Raw genomic sequence first — 18,534 nt, 5'->3', positions numbered from 1 at the left:
GCGATATTTTAGTAACTACTGAAGATAATTCACTCAAAATTGATATTTGCAATAATTTTCAGACGAAAAATAAGAATATTATAAATTTTTGGAAAATGGGCGTAGCCACGCCCACTTATGGTTACATGTGTGTATCTTGGTAACCGCTGCACCAATTTCTTCCAAACTTGGCACAGTTCTTGGCCTTGGTACATCATACTAAATGGCCGAAAATTTAAAAAAGCGGACAATAACCACGCCCACATCCCATATAACGGTAGTTTAGAGAAATACAAAATCTTCGATAAATCAGTAAATATTAAATCAAATTTATTCAAAATTGATGCTTGCAACAATTCTTTACCAAGAAATACGTTTATGGTAAAATTTTGGGAAATGGGCGTGGCACCGCCCATTTATGATCACATATATGTATATCGGTAACCGTTCAACCAATTTGTACCAAACTCGGTATTTTTATTGTGCTTGCTACATAAAAGCAAAACGTTGAAAATTATTGAAATCGGACTAAAATTACAGCCGCTTTTCATATAACGGTAAATTTCAGAAATGCTTGAAACTGCAATATTTCGAAATTTAAGGACGCTAATTTACTCAAAATTGATACACCCCGGCTTACCATCTAGCGGTAGCTTTCGGAATGGTGAAAAAACACATATTTAATACTTGCGCCAGGTATTTAATGTTCGGCTTCACCCGAACTTAGACTTTCCTACTTGTTTAACTTCAATAAGTGTTATATTACTTATGAGGGTTGTGAAATATAATGAAAATGCAAACTCTGCATTGGAATGGCAGTTTATCTATGGTCACCACCTCAAAGCCAACTACTGAAACGCGCCGTAATTTATAGTGAACATCTAGCCCTCCACTGTCACGACAGAAACGTCAGCTTAGGCTTCCTCGTCTTTGCGTAGCAGCTCTTTCTTCGCATAGATCATATACATTGAAATGTATAGTTTGTTTGGAAGAGGTAGGTAGCTGGTAGCGTCGAAAAACTCTGGCTTCGATTCGGATGCTCCAATGTCCACTTTAGTTACTGTGTAGGTTAGCTGAGCGACTCCACTGGTATAAAGGGTCCAAGGCGGGTCTCTGTAACTTATTAAGAAGTCTTAGGTATCCATGATTTTGTACCCGTTCTGACAGGAAAATCCTTTATGCTCCCAACATATAGATTTGCTTTGAATCTTTACTGATATAACGGCCGCGCTATACAGCGTAACCTTAATAAGTTTCTGCGGCTCAAGGCCAGAAGAATTCAGGAGATTCGAAGGAACAGCGACACACTGCTATGTAGAGAGACACACTTGTTATCATATCGACCTAAATATATGTATGTATACTAGACACTACGGGAAACATTCTGAAGCGTATAATAAATAACAGACTATTAACAGCAACACGGGCAGATGGATATGAATGTAGTTGGGTTCCCGTAAGCGTAGATCCACAGTAGGAGCGGCCATGCTAATTGAAGAGCTGTCTAAAGAGGCGATCAGCAAGAATCGATGGAGTGGTAGATTGAAAAAGTGCTGCTTGCCTATTACTCTAGGTGTGGAGAACACTTCTAATACTGCAACCTGGCGGGAAATACAGCATATCTCCGGACACCAACTATCTTTCCGACCGGGTATTCATTTACGGAACAAACGACGGAGTATAAAAATATTATAGTACATCCGGTGGCGCGTCGCAAGGATCTGTTTTTGGGCCAACACTTCTCTAAAGCGCAATGAATGACGAAAACTTTTGCCTGCCAGAAGCAAGCCTACTAGAAGACTGAGGCAGTCTTGATCAGCAGTAGCAAGTTACGAGAAGTGGCCACAATTAATGTTTGCGGCAACGAAATAACATGGACGGAGGCTCTAAGATACTTACGGATGGTTTTCGATACTATGCTCAGATTTAAAGTGCATATAAAAGTCCCAACATAGCTGTCAAGACGAATGTTCAACGCCTGGGGTCCTCAATAAGAACGCAGACTGCTATAAGAAGGTGTGGTGAGATTCTGTTGTATGGAGCACTCGGGAAGCTGGACCAATGTACCGACTTTGCACTTTAAGAGTATTCTATGCATTCCGAACAACGCCAGAGGAGGCAGCATTAGTAAATAATTGCAAGGTGATATTCTATTGACATAGTGACAAGAGTAGTAGTTGCAACTACGGATAGGAAAGATGAAAGTAAATTTTATGCAGAAATGGAAAGACCGCTTGCACCACACAACGGACGCAGAATTTATAGACATATCCCGAGAATAAGCAAATGGCTTGACCGAAGATATGGATAAGCCGATTTCCATCTAATACAAATACTAACCGTACGTGGCTATTTCAAAGCATACTTGCACAGATTTACTCACGAAGAGGACCCTTACTGCACTTTCTGTGCTGGACAAGTAATCGAAGAAGCTGAACCAAAGGGCCGACCCGATCATAGAGATGGACAGGCCACTTAAGGCTGATAATCTTGTGGATATCATGCTTGATTCAATAGAAAATTCAATAGTTTTTTGTTATGTAGTAAGCACTATACTAAAAAAATTGCAACAAGCGGAAAGGCTCCGCAGATCTTCATTGCAAGGCAATAGAAAACTTCCCTTTCGCGAAGTAATGACTAGCGGTTCTTCCACGGAAGGAGGTAGGTTTTTAGTGCGGTCATCCGGCACTTATCGGCTTTCAATGCTTTTTGCCATCTCTACAAAAAAAAAAGAAGCTATTTAGAGGACTATATTTACTTCTGGAAATCATTATACTGAGTATCGTGACTCCTAGTTTCCCCCGCTTTTTTCAGGTAGGTGTGTCCGTCTACAAGCCTTTTAGTCAAACTGTGAGATCTCTGCGTTGGAGACATTGGGCTTCGCAGCTGTGCTGGCACAAGTGCCGGCGCGATTGGTGGCAAATTGGATTGTTTTTTTCAGCACAATTCCTGCATCGTTTCTAGGTCTTGTCCTCCAACATTTCACCAATTGCCTGATTGGGTTCGACTTTTCCGCATAACCAGCGCGGAAGAGGTATTCCTTGGGCGAATTGATGCTATTGGCGCACTTTACGCTACTTTTGCGTACTTCCACACTTCCTCCATTCAACTCGTAACAATATTTTTTTCTTTCAACTGTCAGATGTAATACTTTGCAAAGTTTAATATAAAAAAAGGTACTTTTTGGCGCCCTTCATGTATCACTTTAGCACCTTTGCAGCAGATCATCACTCCGCGCTTCTAACTCACAACCTCGCTGGTCGCAGCATTGTCTCAAACTTTTTGTCAGACGTTGCCATCAGGTGCTGCGCTTTTCACGATTCAAATGCTACAAAATCGTGACTGCGCTGACTGTTGCTTGCCAGCATATTTGTTTGCACAGACAGCTAAATAGTATGTATGTATGGAACCTTCATATGTATATACATGCATATACATACATACATACATATATGTACATATGCCTTTGTACTACCTCTGGCGGAAGTCGCTTGCTTTTGCCGCAACGCCGCGTGAGCATAATAAACCCGCAGAATTATTCACGCTACAACGTTATCGCCTTTTAGGCGCTCCAACGCGTTTTGCAATCTTTTTTGTTGTTTTGCTATGACATTGAGATTTTCTATATTCAGTTTTCTTTCTCTTTGTTTTAAAACTTTTTTTTAGTAAACGTGTTTCGCGTAGATTTGTCGCAGTGATAGCATAGCGGGCACCAGCTGTGTGTTCCACTCACACACCGCGGGAGCTATCGCAATGCGGGCAAAATATGTCAGACGCAAACGAGTTGACCTTTTCTTCAATTGTTATTTTTTTCTCATCTATTTGTTCTTGTTTTCTTTGTACGCCAGCTTTTATAATTAAGCGTGTAAATTGCTTTTTTTTGCCTTGTACCTTAAATCTATCACTTTTCGTCCTTTTTGCATATTTTTCATGGGTTTTTTTCGCCAACTTTAAAATTTTTTTTTTACATTTCGCTCAAACATTTCTTTGTTTTATAACTCATTCCCCACAGTTCTTTGAAATTCTTATCTTGTCACACCGTTGGTGTCACCAGCAGACAAATTTTTACTTTAGTTGACTTTCTAAATATTTTTTTTTTCGTAGGTACATACACTTAGCTTTTTTGTTATTAAAATACAGATTTTCTCGCCGATTTGACCGCAGTTAATTTGATCTATGACTCCCAGCGGTGTTGTATTGTGGTTCACGAGTTGACAGCGGCAAGTTGGTTTCATTACGTGTTTCCAATTTTTAATCTCAAAAACCAAAAGTGAATCTTGTGAAGTAGAAGAATACTCCACTATGCAGTAGGCGCTCGTGCAAAAAATTTAATGTCCCGCTAGAGAATAAGGAAGCTCAGATTGGTATAAATTCTGAATTAAAAGTTATTTAGCATAGATTTTCTTTTGATTTTATCGCAAGCGGCAAAAGGCAAATTTTGAATTCGAAACTTTTTTCCTTTCTTCATTAAACAGTGTATGTAATACTTTATTTCGATTTAAATGAACGACAAAATTATTAAGGGCTGGCTTTTTGATAACGCTCCACATTTTTTGCATATCTTAATATTTTACGGTACTAATATACACTTATGTTTGAGCTCAACTTGATGTTAAGTTGAGAACGAAGGTATCTTTCTCGAATTTTCAAACTTTGTTTCTCAACAGCACCTGAAGTTCACTAGATACCCTGCAGCAAAATTTAGAGACAGTCTGGCTAAGCGCTGAACTAACTCAAAGCGGCTGCAGAGCGAGACAATTGAAACTGGCGGCATGCAAGGTGCGCTCTCGTAAAAGCTTCTCCCCTTTAGCATGTGATAGCTGAGAAGTAAATGCAAAAATTATCACTTCTCGTACAATAAAAAAATTGCTGCGCGGGAAGACCTCCGACTCTAACATCGTTGATCGCGTGTTCAAATTGGGGTGGAGGCAGTTGTGCTTTATTTTAGACTGAATAAATGTAAACTGTTGCGCGCTGCTTAAAAATTTAAGATAAAAAACGAGATTTAATAAAAATAAAAGTATAAAATAAAAAAATTAAGTATGAAAAATAAAATTTTTTCTGTAAGGTAAAAGAGAAAATGAAAAAATATCAAAAAGTTGAATCTTAGACATTTTTTCTCATAAAACACAAATTGTTCCAGATCTGTCCAAGATGGAACCAGTTCGAAACAAGTTCAGAAGTTCTACAGAAGGGTTCATAGGACATCGCCATGATAAAAAAGAGCGTTTAAAGCATTAATTTGGGACAGATGAAGAACCAGAACAGTCCCTTTTCATGCTACTTCGACACTAGTTCTGAACCAGTTCGTTTCCTGCAGGGTATTGTCTGTGAATTCGTTTCTCTTCCACTTTTTATGTTTCTACATGTCGCAACTGATGTGTTTTTGTATACTAAAAGCGGTGCTGCCATAATACCTAGTTTTTGTAACCTAGGGCTCAATATTAACGTCCGATCCATCTTGGGCTGCAGGCACAGACTGTACAAATTATTCCATTGACTTCTACAAATTATTGCTACCAAACCAGGTTTAGGGCATGGTTTCTTACAGGCTTCTAGTTAGTTAGGTTTGTATCTTGGAGGGAAGGGTTCTCATACAGGTGGTGTTGGAGCGCTCTAGACTTCGAGGGTTCTGTGGATTCCGGTTTACTGCCTATCTAACAATGCCTCTAGATTTGGTAAGCAGCTTGCGCAATCTCTCGTCACTTTCTTCCCCTGATGTGGACAAGTACATACTCTTTATTTATAAGACTCCTTAAATCTATGTTTGATTGTTTTACACTAGAATACTCAATTACTAAGAATAAAAATTCTTCGAGAGGGTGTGTGCTAAGGGGGAGTTTACCAAACTGCCGGGAAAAAGACTAGCAAAGTCCGGCTGAAAACAATATATATAATTGACAATGGACAGTTTTCACTTCATCAGTATGCAATCCTGGGAAACATTGAGTAGATCTATCCCAGCTTCCTTCAACAAATGTAGTCTCACTTTTTAAATTTTAGCAATACAACATTAGCGTTCTGCCAGGTATAGCGGTTGATGCTGAGTGGAATCTTACTAAAATCGTGCACTTATTTATTAAAGGACAGTATCTGCTTGTAAGGATAGCATCCGTAATGGAGTTCTGTATCAAAGTTCTCGAGTTTGAGTCTTTACCAACTGAGCAGTTGAGATGAGCAAAGACCGCAATGGTTCTGTGCTAGTTCAAATTGACTTGTGTTCGAAGATAAGCGGTTACTTCTACGATCATCTTCGATTCGAATACGGGCTTGTTTATGACAAGAGCCAATGACGAGGAAATCAGAAGGACACCCTCCCCGCACACAACTACGATCACCAATGAATAACATATAAAGAAACAACAGGGCCTTAAAGTCGCCTACTGGCAAGACACAAGGGTGTGGAAGGTAATGCGAGAGCTGACGAGCTATCCAAGGAAGGTGTCCTGTTAGACGCCTCACTAGCGAGGGATATAGTAATTCCTTTTCGGGAAAGCAAACGATTAGAAAATATGCTCGTTTGCCGCCAAGCGGACAGGTTATGGAAAGAAACTCAGGTACTCAGGGTTGCAGACTTGCAAAGATTATGTCCAGTTCATTCGACAAGAAACTTGGTGATTCACTTCTATCAACAAGAAAAACAGACTCGAGGCTTCTGGTAGGATTCATAACAGGGCATTGTTCCCTATCAGCACAAGCGTTTAAATAAGGTCTTATAGAAGACAAAAAGTGTACCTAAATACAACGAAGAAAGTGTGAAGAAAATATTTTGTGAGTGCCCGGCATCCAGCAGGCAAATACTAGCACAACCCGGTAAGGCACAGCTGCATGGCCTACACTCAGCAATCGACTAAGGATCAAAGTGTCTACTAAAAATCGCGAAAGAAACGGCAATGTTCTCTAACATTGCGTTAAAGAACTGCTTCATGGGTCGTAAACGTATTTGGCAACGCTGTGGATGTTATATTCGTCTATTTGAGACCTCCTAAGGGCAGCCAGCATAGCGTAATCTAACAACGGTTCACAGTGATATGCAGTTGCTTGCCACCAGAGCAATTTTCACCAGAATGCAACCTTAAAGACGACCGTACCATAGACGAGTTGGAAGTAGTGACACTTTCCAGCGCTTTAAGGGAAATTTTGGCGGGTACACCGCCCAACTCCTTCCGGTAGACTCGACTTGATTTAAACAGACTCTAAACGACAGTCCAAGTGATATTGCGAACTTCTTTCTGAGGTCTCGAACTATCTTTGTAGTCCTAGAAGCCGTATAATCATCGGTTGAATACGGAGAACTAGATCTACCCTGGGAATCCTAATTAGCACTGGCGTACAATCGTTCTGTATTTGGTATCCAACTCTACAGAATCCACGCGATATATCGAGCGTATGTAAAAAAGAAAAAAGGTGATTAGCAAAAAGATATTCAAACGCGTTTCCAATGGCTTAGGAATGATTTTCTGGGAACACCGTAAAGCTATCAAACTGTTATTTTGCCTATTTAGTACTAAGTTATTTGCATGTACTTTTGTTTGATTTTCGCAGTAGACCAAATCAACTGCTGATGACAAGTATCTACCGACTCCCAGTGCGGGACGCAGAGTCAAATCACCTGTAAAATGTAAATTGTAACACGTTCAAGCACTTCCACGCAGCTATGGCATGCAAAAAGAAACAAATGAGAAATGGAGATAAAAAACCAAACAGGAAAAAGTGTGCAATAACAAAAGCAAATGGCGACAAGTGTAACATTAAAATGGCAAACGCCTCAACCTACGCCAAACACCTTTGATGACACCAGCAAACAAGGTTTCGCAGGCCTACGAATAGGCAAACAGGCATTCAACTTTTAGGTGTAAGTTTATAAGTGTGTGTGTGTGTGTGTGTGTGTGTGTAGATTTTACAGCCTATAGGGTTTTCCTTGACAGGGTGCGGCTGTAGGTGAACATGCAAGCAATACGACAGCTGCCATTGATTGCACGCAGCCCGGGAGGCAATCACTGACTCAGTCATCCACTGACACACACATACATACATGCTATGTACACGAATGTATGCACATACATACTTGGTAACCTAGTCACTTGCGTCAACGTGCGGCACGTGAGTTTACGTCGCTTGTATGTCGCTTGCGGCTGATTGAGCGTTAGGCGCATAAAAGCACTTGCTAAATGACGTTGTTGTTATTTACTTTTTTTCGAATCTCACTTTTTATTTCCCCCAATTTAAGCTCGTTTTTGATACCTGATAAAGACACTAACGGTATTCGGCATTCATCTACGCTTATTCCCTACAGTTTTTTTCTTTGAATATCTTTGTTGCTGTTGTTGTTGGCCTACTCACTTTACGTGTTGTTGATTTTTGATTGCGCGCTGTTTTCCCACTACAAGTACATACATACGTGTGCACGGCCATTGGGGTATAATCCTTGGTTAATAGCTTGTTAATCTGTCGTAAATTTTATATTCGCCGCCATTCTTGAGGCATTTGAGTTCCACAAATTGGAAAAGTTTTAATCACACAATTTCTTTGCCATTTTCTTAGAACACTTTGATTCTTATTTACTTTTGTTTTTGTAGCGTTCGCTTCTTATTGTGCCCAGTTGGAATATGAATTATGAATTGCTTGTTTACGTGCGTAAAATAGAAGTAACTCACACTCTATATTAAACAAAACCCAGAAAAAACAACAAGAAATAAAATGAAACTCATCTATTCAATATAAAGAGGCAAGCAAGTTGCCACAAAACTTTTCTACAAGCACAACTTTGGCTGGTTGCATTGTAGGGGGGTACCCTGCGTAAAACTTTTACATGAATTATGTGACACGCGGGTATAAGCAGGTATGCGCTAGAGGGAAGGAGGATACTTCAGCGAGCGTGCGAAAGTAATCTACTAACAAAGAGTCGCAATAAGCGACGGGAAGTATGGATTAATTTCAAAAATTGTTGCGTCGCATTGATCTCTGTTGTGGCGGGCACTTAACGCACCCGATTTGGAATGGCTCTTTGGAGTCTTTTTAATCACTTCAGGAAAGCATAAATTGTAAGTAGTAAGTATATGAAATAAGCGTTTATTGGTGGTTGTGGTGTAATAAAATTATTATTTGATTTACGTGTTGCGAAAATTTTGCTTTTTGAATGAGAATAAGTACACTGCGAAAGGAGTTTAGTTACGTAAACTAAATGTGAAAATATAAGAAAAAAGTTAGCTAAATATATTTCTCTCAACACATTATTTGCTTTTAGTTATATTATTTGGTTATACATAGTTACCAAATCATTTACTGAGAGTAATATGTTTACCAGATTTTTTTTAGTGTAGCTTCTGAACCAATTTAGTTTAAGTATCTTCAGAATATAAAAACATATTGCTGATTTTTGGTGACTAAATACTATCAAGGAATCAGTAGTCGAAGACTTTTGCCTTAGAATGATTTGAAACAACTTTTTTTTTTACAGATCATACCTTAGGGTAGGGAAATTTCTTTTACTTATCGATGGCTTAAAAATGTTTTGACTCAAAACCTAACTTCATAAACGGCGCTGAAGTCAAGATATTTTCAAAAGCCGCACCTGAGTTCAGTCTTGTGAAAAAGTATTCTGCACACACTTCTAATAATTTACCCAATATGTAACTACAATGCCTTTGGAGCCGATGTTATAAACTTTTAAACTTAAACTTTTTTTTTGGAATAACTTTTGCCGTTCTTTCAACTTCTAGGCTTTGAATAACTTAATAATAACTTTGAATAAATTGTAATTCTATTTAGTGATGATAAAGGAGGTCAATCCAGCGTTGAATGCGGAACACCTCAAAACAAATCCCTGGAAGACGACAAACTCATCGGGCTCAGAGTGAACCGTAAGCAATCGATATGAATATTGGCAGAATAGTTCAATGGCATTGGATCAAGCGATAATCAAGAGATACATGAAGAAGAAGAGAAAGTATAGTTTTCTGAAAAAAAAAACAATGAACAGAGAATATATTCACGAAGAGCTTAAAAGTCAAGAGTGCCCTTAAGATATAGGGGAAAAGTTTTTGAGCTTTTAAAAGGGTCTCCATTTGTGAAAAGCAACAAAATCTAGAGATGAAGCTTACGACAATAGGCTTTACAAAACAAAATTTTGGCGGGGTGCAATAACACAAATGGCAATAACGCAAATTTTGCTTTATTTCCCATTTAAATGGGAAATAATACCAGAATCTGAGATTTGCATTATTTTCAACAAACATCAGAATTTGGTTCAAAAACGCCCTGCCCCAGATATTTCCTCAAAAACGACTTACCTCAATATACAGGTTCTTTAACCAAATTCTGAAATGGGGAGTTTTTCATCCATTTCCTGAGATAGAGCGATCTTCCACTCAGCCGTTGATATTGTATCAGCAGGTAGCGACGGGGGTAAAAGATCTGAGCAGTTACCAAAATATAGTGGAAATGTTTTTCCTAAATGATCGAGACCAAACGAAATTTCAGATAAGGCCATTGTAAAGTTTGTTTGTTGCCATATTTCATTATGGTGCTCTTCTATAGAAAATTTGGAAAATTTGTTTATTGGATTTTGTCCCTAAATAACCAAAGGGCAGTAGAGCGTATTATTGGAAAATATCATTTAATTTCTTGTAAAACTCACTATAACGAACACACTCTTTACGATAAACTTAAACAACAGCTCAATAAAACTACAAATACAATAGCGAGTACGATTTTATACAACCTTCTGATGAAAAATATTAGATTTTCATTAGAAAGGTGTTATATTTTTGTAAATAATCTTTTACTTGTACACGCCATTTTGCTTCACTGAGCCATTTCTCTTGAAATGTGGAACAAAGATTTTATTATTTTGCCATCTTTGTATTAGGGATGTCGTGGTTTTGAGCTTATATTTTGAGTGGACTTAAGACTAAATTATCTTATTTAGAAAAGAAGAAATCGTATTGTTCAAAGGAATATTTTTTTTTTCTAAGTACATAGCTAATGTGTTGAATCTGTTAGTGAGGAACTAGATCCGGAGAACCAGATTCTTTAATAAACTGACCGTTCCGGGCCGTACAAGAACCGAACAAAGGGTCTGAGGGAATTCAAACTCGATTCCATAAGACACAAAAATATTTTCAGAAGAACCGCAGAACGACTACAAAACTTATGTAAATTTTGCAAAAGGTGTTTGTAATATTTATCTGGGCTACGTTACCACTTTTTTGAGAGTCGGGAGCGGAGAAAATACACGGTTTTCCTTGAAACTCGGCAGAACCAATTCTTTAAATCCTTCGAAGCGAACATCACTACTACCTGTAAATATTTAGTGTATGAGGCGAATTTGAATCGCATTTTGTTAGACTAACCGCAGTTATTTAGAAAGAATATAGGAACACCTTAGTTTATTTGCATATATTATACCTTTCGTAGTTGATTTTACTTTTCCTCGAATGTCATTCGTTTGCGGTTGGGTTTTACGCAGAAATCATGACATTTGATTTACGTAGAGTTGCTAAATGAAAATTGTCCTGCACAATGAAGACATACATACATATATAGATACATATATTACTGACTGAATATGAATACACAAATGCCATACATATTAATGCCAAGATTAAAAAAGAATTTTGAAGCCATGTATACCTGCGCACATGTGTGCATAAGTAAAACAAGACTTTCCAGGAAACTAGGCTTATTCATTTCACAAACTTGTTATTTTTTCCTCAGTGCATGCATTTTTAATCGCTTCGTCGTCTGCCGCTCTTCGACTTATAATCTATGCATTGTTTGTCTAAAAACTAAAACTATTAAAGTTTGTTGTGGAAGTTTGTTTTTAAGGATTTATTTTACTTGTTTTCTGATGTTCTCGTACCCACCTTCCACTTAACAAGAACTTCTAAGCCAAATACAGTCGGCCACCGGTGCGTATGAGCAACATACACGGTAAAGAGATTTTTTCAATTGAAGTTTGTGGTATGCAAGAAACTTTACCAGTTATCTGGTATTTTTTTTTCATTAAAATTATTGAAATGAATTATTTTCTTAACGACTTGCAAATGAAGCATTATCCTTGTGCAGCTAAATCATTGTTAAATATTGATTAGCAAATTTAAGGACTTGAAAATGTATGTAGCTTTTTTAAAGAGAGCTTAAAGCTATAAAAGAAAAGATCAATTGGATAAATCTAAAAAGGGCGCGAAAATTAATGTTTCGAACTTTGATGCTTTTATAGTAAACACAGTCCGTGTCATAATTGTAGGCGCACCACAAATTAACAAGTTTTAACAATTAATTTTTATTTGTTATTTAGTTTTATTTAATTCTTTATAAGAATATGGTTTATTGTTTAACAAAACCCGCATAAATTTCAAGTTTTACATCCAGTTTAACGAAAGTAATTTAAGTGAAAAATTATTTTTTTTATTTTAATTTAATATGGAAACTGACATAAAAAAATAATTTTTCACCTAAATTGCTTTCGTGAAAGCGTATATTAAACTCGGCGCACGATTTGTAAAAAAAATTAACAAAATTTTAAAATATATAATTAGGTTTCCTGGAAAAATTTTGGGTATGCAGTATTATAGCCCATTTAATTTTAGTACAAGTGCAAGCTTTAAGTAGCTGGGACTTACCGTTTGTTTTCGTCGAATTTTTATAAATGTTCTATCAAGTTTGGTATTAAGTTATATTTTCATAAAATATAAGAAATATTTTTAAACAACAACATAGCCAAAACTTACTGAAATGGCAAGAAACTGCTCACTAAAAAAAAATTCAAAATAATCTGATTAAAATGTTCAAATTATGTTGAAACTTCGTCGAAATTTACTAATTTTGTACTTAGTTTGTAATTTTTACATACATACATGATTTTTGTTAGATATCGAGCTACATTTTCATAAAAAAAATAATTAACATTAAAAAAAATGAAAGAGAAATAGCCAAATAATGCTAAAGCAATTTTTCTTGGCAACACAAAGAATTTAACTAACATCACTTACATTGTTACTTAGGTATGTATGTATGTATTTATGTATATATGTCTGTATAAAAACAACAAAACAATTGCCGACACATGCAATAAAATTTACCAGTTTCATGCACAGAAGTTTAAAGCAGCAATTATGCAAAACTAAAACAATACCAAATGAGCAGTCACAACAAAATTGCTGCAAAAATATGCCAGCAGAAGGACAAGTAAGCACACCGATCGAACAGAGCTACTAGCAACCCGCAATAATTGCATACAGCATACAAAAATTCTCTTTCCCAACAACACCGTCCAACAAAATGTTCCGTTCTTTGCACTGATGAAAAAATCAAGAATTTTCTAGATCAAGGCATTTATGGTTTCTATGGGGAAAAACAACCCTTAATAATCTCCGTGCTGGATCGGTCAATATAATAATTGCCATGTGATTTTTCAAACTTTTTTAAACTTCGTATCCAAGTCAATTCTTAAAAACGCAAAATGGCGAGTTCAATATGGCGGATGGATCTTTATTGGATCCATCGTTTTGAATTTTTATGAACTGATTTCAGATTCGTAATCACCGACCCCGAAATTCCCTTATTTACGAATTTTTATGAAGCTTGAAAACTCGAAAGGCAATAATACACAGACCGACTCAGCATGTCGATTGTTAAGAGTTTTTTTTTGCCACCGAGGAACCATAAATGCCTTGATCTAGAAAAACAACAAAATACGGGCACTTTGCTTTTGTTTCTACTTTTCGAAAATGCTTGACTCTTTCATGAGTACAAAATTGTGTCGAACGGTGTAATTGATTTAAAATACTTGTTAACAATTCTAGCAGCAACCACAACACTGATAAAATGTACAGGCATGCATAACAATCTCTTTGTCGTTGGTGCTGCTGTGTACATGTCAATGCTATTAGTTATGAACTATGTATGTATGTCAAGTGAGTATCTACATATGTGGATGTGTGTGTGTGTAATAAATCTATTTGTCGAAAAATTGTAATTGTTGCTGACAACTTAACTACAAACTGTGAGATAGATGCTTGCACAACTGCATAGAGATAGAAAGTGAGGACAGAGAAAGTGCGCCGGTTGCAGTTGCATCTCAGTGGTGAGCTGCGTTGCAAATCGTTACATACCTAAACTTTAATTTGTTTATTTATTGCATGTAATAGGTTTTTTTTTCTTTTCTTTTTATATAATTTGGTTTCTTGTACCTATGTATGCAGTTATTCAGAGCTGTGTGTCATGGCGTATGAGTAAAAGGAAGGATTTTTAGTCAGAAGTTTTTTTTTTAGAAAACTTTGAATAGAGTTGTCGCCTTGCTAACGAATTAAATGTATTTGAAAGACAAAAGTAATTTGAGGCCACTTTCAATCAGAAATTTTTGCATTAATTAATTTTGAATTTATTACAGCCAATTTCACGAAAGCAATTGTAGTGTAAAATGATTTTAATTTTTTTAATTTATATGGAAATTGACGGAAAATAAGAAATCAATTGCCATTTAAATTGCTGGTGAAACCGGCTATTAAGCCATATAAAATAACAGACATCATTAGAGACTTGTAGAGGGAAGTTTCATTTCTTGAAAAGGGCTCGGCTTTTCAAACGCGCTAACGATTGGCTTATGCTGGATCATAGTTGGACAAAGTCCCTCACTTCTCCAAAGTTATAACTGATGTTTGCTCAAAGCGCAAAAATTTCTCATTGTAGCCAGGAGGTATTTCATATTGTCCTCGTTCACTGCTATGCCAACTTCTTTTTCTAAGCTCAAAAATGCTGCGTTGACTTGATTGTGCTTCAAGCCGACGATGTCAATCCATCTGCATTAGAATGGTCCAAGTTTTGTGTGGAGGAAAAATTGCATCGCATAAAACGGGGCACCCTCTCAGTTTTTTACTTTCGGTATTTGTAAAATATACCAACCTTAAATTGTCTACGTTAACCAATACAGGTTGCTCATTGACCTTAGATTGAGCTACCGAATCCCTTCGAAACTGAAAAAATATTGGTGATTTTTTATAAAGAGCTATTGTTGCCATTACAACTTAAGCTTATAATATTTTTTTAACAAGGTAATTTAAATTTGAAATTTTCTTAGGTTGCTTAACCAATTATTTGGCAAATATATCGCACATCATCCTTAAAAATGGCACAACCCTAAACAAAAATTGGGCACTTTTTTTGCATAAATCAATTCGTAGGACTCGTCTTCAATTAACGCAAATATTTTTTTCTTCATGACTATATTCTTTAACTAGAAAACAACTGTTATATGTGCTTTTGTATTAATTGCGTTAAGGCTATAATATGTACAGTGGCGGCAAAAATAATAGATTCGCCTTATTTTGAAGAGTTTCGGCTATATTTCTTTGGTTTATTTTATGTTTAATATTTTTTTTATAGAAGCCTGGCTAGTTATACAACAAACACCATATAAATCCCCTTTTTATTCAAATGTTATAAAAATGTGACAAATTTTCACCACATGTTTAAACTTTTTTAGTATAATAAAGTGCAAGTTTCAAGTAGCTACAAAATACCGTTGATTTGTGAAAATCTTCTTGTTGAGGATGATAGGCATTCTCTTCCATATAAAAAATTGTCGAGCACACTTTGTATGGCACAAAATGCGTGACACCGCCAGCAAAAGAAAAATCTTAAAAATCAACGGTATTTGGTAGCGAATTAAAATTTGCACTTTAAAAATTCTGAATAAAAAGTTTGAAAATTTGGTGAAAATTTGTCGAATGTTTATAATTTGTGTTCAAAGTTTGAAAAGCGAATTTTTATGATGTTTGTTGTATAACTACCTAGGCTTTTACAAAAAAATATCGCTAGCTTAGAGTGAAAAGTTGCTAAGTCCACTTTTTATGAAAACTCATATTTTGATATAGGAGGCTAGAGAACTTGAATACGCATCGTTTCCAAAATTATGAAGGTACTTGTTTTATTTTTTCCTCTTCATAAGCCCTAAAAGGAAAATTTGCTAAATCCAAAAGAAGCACCACAAATCCGATAAGGCCAAAATAATACGACATATTTTAATAAATATCGAATCCTTCTGATTCTTATGGAGTTTTGCTTTGCTTTAAACGCGCAAAATGTTTGATTCAAAGTCTTGCGAAATAGTTAAAGAAAATGGCTATAGGAAGATTTTTTCCTCTCCTGTAAAATTTTTAAAATGGGACTTAGCAACTTTTCTTTCTAATCTAGCGATATAAATTTTAAAATAGGCTAAAGAAATATAGCTAAAATTCTTAAAAGTACGACGAGTCTATTATTTCTGCCGCCAGTGTATATCATCCCTACACACGAATAAAAGGGGCGCTAGAACAAATTTTACGAAAAAAGACGCTTAAGAAAAACTTCGGCGAATAAAGACGCGTAACCTAGTTGACGGCGAAGAAAGGCGCGTAAACATTAGATTTATACCTTAGAGTAATTTTTAAATTTTTTGTTGAAAGTTAATTTTTCAGCGAAATTTTTTTAGGGTTGAGTATTTATAATGATTATATAGCTTTCGAGCCCATATCTTTTACCATACCTGTCGAGAGATTTACGATTTTGTCCATCGCCACTTCCAAATCGTACACTGTATGCCGCTATTGTCAGCGATTCCCCATTGGGGGATGACACACTTTTGACGTCAACTCTGCCACAAATTTTTGAAAAATTTGACGTTTTTGATAAAATTTTTTAATACTCCGAATAAACTGCAAGGTGTTGCTAATATCGGTGAAAGTACTAATGCAAACGTACGTTCTTAATAAAGCAAATCAACTGACGAAAATTTAAATAGTTATATATTAGAGTTGAAGTATAGTGTATGCATAAATTTCACTCTTCATTTGTATAAAATTTGGTATCTATTGCCGCCCTTTAAAAACAACTTAAATAAATTTTAATTTGCCTGCCACCCTAAGAAGCCTTCACAATCCGTTTCCTTCTATCTAGTTGTCACTAAATGAACAATGGCGTGAGAGATTGTCTTTTTACCGACCCATTAGGTGTCTGCCTTCGATTTTGACTTATCGCTGCAACTTTGCTTGCCTTCGGGTGTCAATGAAAAATAGATACTTAAACAAGCATTAAGTCGAGTATACTATAATGCAAACTTTGCCATTCTGAACCCTTTTGGGTAACGAAATTCATTTTGAAAAGTGAATACGCGCCTAAAATTCCATTAACTGGGCTTAAAGTAAACAGTGAACAGAATTTGTGAATATTCTCCAAATACAACTTGGAGAATTAGGCAGTTAACTTTCAGAGGGGCGCATTGATTGAAAATGAAAATTGATTGACTGTCTGGTTGCTTAAGCGGCACAGTGAAAATTTCTTTAGATAACTATTGAGGCGCTTAAAGCCAACACTTGCTTTGATTGATTAATTTGTCATAGAGTTAAAATTTTAGGCCGAGGTGGGTATGTATGTATGTGTTTGTGTTTTTGGGTTTGTTTCCTTTGTACGCGCAAAAATTAATTAACATAAGCGCTTGGGTACGCTGACGGCGAATAAATTCATAGAAAAGCATTAAATGACACAAAAGTTTAACAGGAAATAGTTACGCCATTTGGTGCAAAATTAAAGCAGTTTTTAATGCAAAAATAAAGCTATTTAAGCATAAAGTTTCGTCAAATTTAAATTGATGTATGCACATATGTGTGCTTCAGAATTGGCAATATAAAATACAATATATACTAGTGATTTCGCTTTTAAACTCTGCTGTCCTTGGTCGCTTAGCCGTCGGCTACCTTCCGGCTGGCTAACGTCAAATTTTGGTCAAATGCAACCAAATGTCGTTGCGCAGTGAACTGTCAATGAATCTGTCAAAGCAAGAAATTGATAACTGAACGCAATAAAGCGTAAGTAAACGTGAGCAAATGAAAACAAACACATACATACGCTCGTATAAATACTTGCATTATTTTAGATGAAAATTTTCGTAGTCGCAAGAGGTGCATATTATGTTAAGGAGTAAGCCAACAGCACTTAAACCCAATATAGCTAAATTGAAATGTAGATTTGTTTATTTGGGTGGAGTGATTTTTGTGGAAGAAATGTAGCGAAAACCAGGGATCGTAACAGTTACAACTTTTATTAAAAAAATCGCGCTTTAACAATTATGTTTTGACTTTTATTTAATTAGAAATCCAAAGTAACAATTATTTTTGATTTTTAAATTATATGTTATAGATAACAGTTATCATCATACAAGTCATAAATAAAAATGAGTCACAGCATTTATTTTTTAAATCTTACTTGTAGAAGTCATATATATAAGCCGTAGTAAACTTTTGTTTCCCAACAACTTCTTAACTGCGAAAAATGTTAATGACTTTTATACGACTGATTTAAAAAATAAAAAATCGGTGACTAATTTATATTGATGCCTTCTAAAAGTAAAAAGTCTTCAATAACTGTTATTTAAGACATATAATTTAAAAATCAAAAATAGTTATTTTGGATTTATAATATAAAAATAAAAAATAATTGTTTGTCAATGTTATTGTGGCTTGTTAACATTTTTTTATTTTTAATATTTTTATTGAGCTTTGTACCACGATTGTTTAT

Source organism: Rhagoletis pomonella, unplaced genomic scaffold (genome assembly GCF_013731165.1).
Source record: "Rhagoletis pomonella isolate Grant_MI unplaced genomic scaffold, Rhpom_1.0 Rhpom_scaffold_00008, whole genome shotgun sequence".
Lineage (NCBI taxonomy): Eukaryota > Metazoa > Arthropoda > Insecta > Diptera > Tephritidae > Rhagoletis > Rhagoletis pomonella.
The sequence above is the reverse complement of the archived record's forward strand: the minus strand, read 5'-3'. Positions refer to the sequence as shown.